The sequence below is a fragment of the Dipodomys merriami genome, unplaced genomic scaffold (assembly GCF_024711535.1).
Source record: "Dipodomys merriami isolate MVZ:Mamm:240054 unplaced genomic scaffold, mDipMer1.0.p SCAF_1136, whole genome shotgun sequence".
Classification (NCBI taxonomy): Eukaryota; Metazoa; Chordata; class Mammalia; order Rodentia; family Heteromyidae; genus Dipodomys; species Dipodomys merriami.
The window spans coordinates 206370-212500 of record NW_027202423.1 but is presented as its reverse complement, the minus strand read 5'-3'; the positions used below and the strand labels follow the sequence as shown (position 1 = coordinate 212500).

Below are 6131 nucleotides of genomic sequence, written 5' to 3'. Positions count from 1 at the left end.
AATATGGAACTCTGAGAGCCAAGCAAGTGTAACTAAAATCAACTCAAGCCAGCTCACTTGGCCTGTGGCTCAGGAACAAGAAAGATGCTCTTGTGTTGTTTTCAAAGTTCAAGAGATTCAAGTCTCAGGCATAAATGGTGTAGAGTGCCTCACTCGATGCTGCAGACATTGGATCATTGCTAAACCAGAAACCAATGTCTCAGGCCTTGTTATAAGAAGAAACCAAGAGAAACACAAGGCAACTCCGGCAAGGTAAAGCTATGACAGGAAACCTATTTAATCTCATCCTAGCCCACACTAGAACCTTCTTCTTGTGTACTTTTATATGAGTAGACTGAGAAAATATTTACTGTGTAGTTTTCAATCCAGTCTATTACAATTACTCAATTTAAGTGTACTCCCATTTCCATGTTTCAAAGATCCATTCTTTTTACTACCTCAGTGTGACAATGAGTCAGCCCAAACCCTGAATGTGCCTTATAATATATGCTGCCTGGACTCAGGCTTGCTGGAAATTCTGGTAATGGACCTGGTCCCTGCCGACCAGAAAGGTAGTTCCTTCTATGTTGGAAACTTCCTCCACCACTATAGACAGTGAAGACAAGAGAGCAGTTTCTGGACATTCTGTTTAAAAGTGAGTGTTCCTAAGCCGGGTGCTGGTGGCCCACAACTGTAATCCTAGCTACTCAGGACACTAAGATCTGAGGATTAAGGTTCAAAGCCAGTCCGGACAGGAAAGTCCATGAGAATCTTATCTCCAATAAAGCACTAGAAAACCGGAAGCGGTGCTGTGGCTCAACTGGTAGGGTGCTTACATTGAGTTGACGGGCTGAGGTATAGCATCCAAACCCAGAGTTCAAGCCCCATGACTGACAAAAAAAGTGAGTTTTCCCCTTCAAATCCAAGACTGATGAGACCCCCCTGGCATAATATTAGAATACTTGGTACATCTCTGAGACTGTTTCACTCGGGTCTTATCAAAGGAGCTTGGCTTGAGACAAGGAAGTGCAGTCTTCGAATAATTCCTTAGGACTGGACTGCCAGAACATATCATTTGCCTCATTAGCTAGTGGAGCCTTAATGATTTGCTTGCTGAGAGACTAGGATTAAAGGAATGAGCCAGTCACATCCAACGTCTACCCTCACATAGGAAATCACTATCTTGGAGGCCTTTGAAGGAATATAGACAGAATAAAGGATGCAACTTGAACTTGAATTTGGGGCCTGAGTGCTGTCCCATTCGTAGCATGCTACCAATTGAGCCCCAAGTCCACTTCTGGCCTTTGGCTGGTTAAATGAAGATAAGTGTCTTTAGATTTTACAAACTAGACTGGGTTCAAACTGGCATCAATCTGATCCTCAGATCTCACCCTCCTGATTACTAGGGTTAGAGTCATGAGCCATTCTGCAGTTATTTGGAAAGACGTATATAAGCATACTCACAGAACTTCCATGAAATTGTATAGACATATTTTAACTTTTTTCTGCCATATTTACATTACCATTTGTGACTTAGACAGTCCCATGTGTGTCTTGTTCAGAAAAGGAGAAGCATAGAGTTAACTTCCTTCTTCCATTGGTACAGATGCTTCTACCGTTACTGGGAGGAAGATAAACAAGTGAAAAAGTAAGTGGACATTGGCACAAAGAAAAATTTTGTCTTTTGAAACTTGGTACCTTTGACGTTTATGAATCAAAGTCAATTTTCTTCTTTGCACACCAGTTGTGATTTTCACCAGAGGGTTGAGGTTTGGCACGTCAGTGGATAGCAGCTTACACAGTTGTGGATGTGGTTGTGGTTTTGGACTCTCATGGATGCCAGAGAGGGCTGTGTATAACAAGTCAAATTCAGTGGGGAAACAGCTTTCTCTTTCTATCACAGGGAGAAATTTTTAAGATTATATTTGAGAAATTTCTAGAAGTGGGTTGTGAGGAGCATCCTGCTTGCAGGAGTCTCTTCCCAATTCCCCACATGCAAATCCTGCCAGAAAGAGGCTATAGTACAAGGCTCAGGATGGGGAGGGTGGGCTCTCATTTTCCTTGTCACAAATCTGCCCACAGCATTGTTTGTTCTATCCTCTCTATGTGGTGGACTTCTACCCTGATGATTTCTATGCACCTAAGAACCATGACACCCTGAAAGAACTTACACAGTATGTCAAGATCAACATGATCTCTTCAGACCTGCACTTCTGCTTACATATTCTTCTGGACCAGCTGGAGGAACCCAAGACCCCTGAGACCAAGAAAAAGAGGAAGAACTCCTTGTTTAGATGCCTTAGGGATCATGAGGAGGGATAGAACCTGGGTCTCTAGGGATGGGCCCAATTGGTCAAGAGACCTTAGTACTCCTCAGTTTGGCAAAATGTCCTTTTATGGATATTCTATGCCAAGTAATATCTGTTCTCCTTTTGATAGAACTAGGAAGTAGCCACTCATTAGAATCACCCTACATTCTCATCAGTGTTAAGTCCAAACTCAAATTCTACAGCTTCTCCCATGGTACTTTAGCCACACCTTAACTTCTAGGGTCTACTTTAAGATTTCTGTACCTATTTCCATTCTCAGGTTTGCATCACCATAAAGCAGCTCCTGCAGAACTCCAAATAAAGAACCCATCAGTGGTGTCGTCTATGGTGACTGATAGAGATTGGAAGATCTCCAGAAAGCATGTGAACATGGAGGTTTTTTTTCAATTTGTAGAAAGGCCCAAGTAAGTTTTGAGTCCTATGGACATCACACTGGTTCTGAACCCCACATGTGATGCAGGCATACCTGCACATACCACCAAGGAAGAAGAAGTTCCAGAATGTTTTCTATTGATGTTAACAATCCTGCTAGATTGGCACCAAACCAATCAAAAAAACACGTCTTGGTGTGCAGGGTAAATGTGTGCTAATGGAAAATGACCCCAGTCTATGTTCAAGAAACCAATAAGTGAGGTCCAAAATCTAGATTCAGTAGAGGAAAGGGAATCTTTCCCCACAATACCCAGACCAATCTGACCTCTTACAGGGGATTCAATTTCCAATTGAGAAATTAGAATTTGTCCCTACCTGGACTCAGGAAGAAAACCCTGTCTTTAATGAGGAAGTAGATCTCTTTGAGGACTCTGAGGGAGAATTTCTGATGTCTTCTCCTTTTCCCGAGACAATCCTTATTTTTCTTTTTGTCCTGATTGTTGTAAAAGGTTCATCCTTTTCATTTTTTAACTTTATTAAAACATATTTTTGACATATTCTAAAATTCATGATTCCTAAATATATTTCTTTTTAATCCTACAATCTGAAGCATCGTGCATATGTGTTCTGTGTGTGTGGCGGGGGGGAGGAACACAGAGTGACGGGGCTGTATTAGAGAGCCTACTGGATATAATGGGAACTGTTAAATACACAGGGAGTGTCAAGGAAGCCAGGCCATGCCTGCATGGGGCGATAAGGTGGCTATAAAAGCTCTAGGACATAGCAGATCAGAGGTCCTAGAAAGCTTTCCTGTCAATTGGGACAAATGCCACAATACTCATTGTGGTATGTGGGACTCTCTTCCAAAAGTGAGTTCGAATTTGAATACAACTTCATTGTGCTTTGGGCAAATATGGAAGAAAAATTTGTCTCCAATATTATAAAAAAAAGTCTACTTAGGGCTGAAAATATTTGACAAAATATATAGAAAATATGTATACTGGAAAGCAAAAGCCATAATCAATAGCAAAAAGAAGGCTTACATAGATGTACAAACACAAAATCAGGAAGAAAAAATACTCCACATTTAAATCAGTTATATGTAAATACATGTTATATTCTTGAAGTTATATATAGTATATTACATAATGTATAAGACTGAATATGATTTTTCCAACTACAAAGACATTTAAATTTTAGACTTGAGATTTTTTGCACAAAATATTAGTGTAAATATTATTGAGGGGAAGTAGTGATATAATTTGATTATAATTATAAGAATATATATGTGTGTTTCTAGATATAACACTGATTATAAATAGATGAATAAACATATAAATACATTTGTATATATCTGTCTATGAAGTTAATAAAATGAAAGTTAATGTAATGAAACTGATTATAGTATGTATAAAAAGTGGAGTGCATGAGACTCAGTCCTGTAATGCTAGTTATGTGGGAAGCTGGGTTCTGAGTTTTAGTATCACTTACAACCAAGTCATAGATTTTCAGAGGAGGCCTGGGCCCTCCAGTGTAGCAAATAAACACATAGGCAGTGGGGTCACACTCCCTTACCCCAGAGGAAAGTCAGTAGAAATCAGGACAAGCCTCTTATCTTATGACAGTCTATTCATTTCCTGTACAAACATGGCCATTTGTAGAACATCAGATGGAAAGTTGGCATTCCCTCCAAAAGGTTCTAAAAAGAGCCTTCCAAACTGTAGTCTCTGACTATACTGAAAACCTTATTTCCCTTCCCAAGATGAAAACACATAGAAATATGGCAAGGGCTCAAGCGAGATGGTCAAAGACTTACAAATACATAAAATTATATACTCTGTTTCAGTAATTCATTGACAAATCATCAAAGGCATGTCTTTATTTTTTTAAAGGAAAATGAAACCTACTCTGAGTTTATCAGGAACTGGATGATAGTTTGGTTGTTGAATTGTTGAATGCACTCCTGGGCATAGGAGACACATATCTTGGGGACATTTTTGTCGGGGTTGGTGTCCTCACGCAGCTTCACAATACAATGGCCATAATTTCTATGATGTCACAGCCACCTTTGCCATAGCAGCAAATAGGTGTCAGGCACTGATTTTGCCCTGAAGTGGACTCAACAACAGCAAAAGGCACTATTACAGGTGTTGGAGAAACAGAAGTGAATGTGGCTCTCTCCTCAGCAATTTCATGAGGTAAAGAAAACCAGAAATCTTACTGATAATTTCTATAAATCAAAGACATAAAATTGGTGATTTTTGTGGCAACAACTTCGTATTGGGGATATTGATAGGAGAGCCATCATCCAGGCAATTATCTAGGAGCAGGTACTCCAGACAGTAAGAACAGCAAGTACATCGCCCATTGATGGGAATGGAGCTGATTTGTTTCAGAAAAGGAAAACAGCACTGACATGCTTGCTTGTGAAGTAAGAATGGAAAGGTACAAAGAAGAAAAAGATCTGAAATGAAGATAGGTATAAATTAGATAGATATTGGATGCTGCCGATTACAAGAAGAAAAGTTCTGATTTTAGTTTAAATCTAACAACCCACTGGAACCAAAGTGCTACAATAGTAGTCAGACACAACTGATTCAGTAAAGAATACTTTTAAAATGTGATTCTAGCTGGGCTCTGGTGGCTCACAACTGGAATCCTAGTTACTCAGTTGACTGATATCTGAGGATCAGGTTTGAAGCAAGTCCAAGGAGGAAATTTGGTAAGACTGATTTCCAATTAACTACCAGAAATATGGACATGAAGCTGTGGTTCAACTGGTAGTCACTATCCTTCAGGAAAAAACTAATGGACAGCACCCAGGCCCTAGGTCCAAATCCCAGGACTTCACAAAACAAAGAAGCCAACAAATAAAATTTGGTGCTGTGATTCATCACTTAGCATTCTGATTCAATATATTTGTTATGAGCCTTGGAAATTTTATCCTTAGCAAATGCTCTTCCCTGATATTTTGCTGCATTACCAGCTTTCAAAGCCCTGACATCACCACTGTCTCCTCCCAGTTAGCATAGCAGTCTACCATTGGAAATTAGAAGATATATATTATTAATTAGAATTCTGATCATCTTTCCACATACATCAAATGAGTAAAAGCCACATTCCATTATTCTGAATGTTTTTAATCTTCCTCTGTTTTAATAAGCATTAAGCCTTAAAAATTCTACAGTGGTTATCATGTTAATTCAATAGTCATTCTTCCACCCAATCTTGTAACATATGTTTATAAAAGGAGAGACTATATGAAAGTGTGCACATTCTACCTTCTAACTATAATATTCTCAAGAAGTAGGATTTTACAGAAACGTCCTGATTGCTTTGCCAAATGACAGGATAAGAGATTTAAATAAGCTACCTAACATCTCAGAAGGAAAATGCTATTGGCTTTACAACAAATTCATTTGACTAGAACTGAGGAAGTGGGTTTCAGGA

At 39.2% G+C, this 6131-nt stretch overlaps 1 long non-coding RNA gene across 1 annotated transcript; it reads left to right on the top strand.

The window, feature by feature from the left end:
- Window positions 1–48: 48 nt before the first annotated feature.
- Window positions 49–2780, top strand: LOC138822648 (uncharacterized). Its single transcript, XR_011370600.1, has 3 exons — window positions 49–252; window positions 1586–1627; window positions 2569–2780. It is a non-coding gene; the product is annotated as an uncharacterized lncRNA (long non-coding RNA).
- Window positions 2781–6131: the final 3351 nt, after the last annotated feature.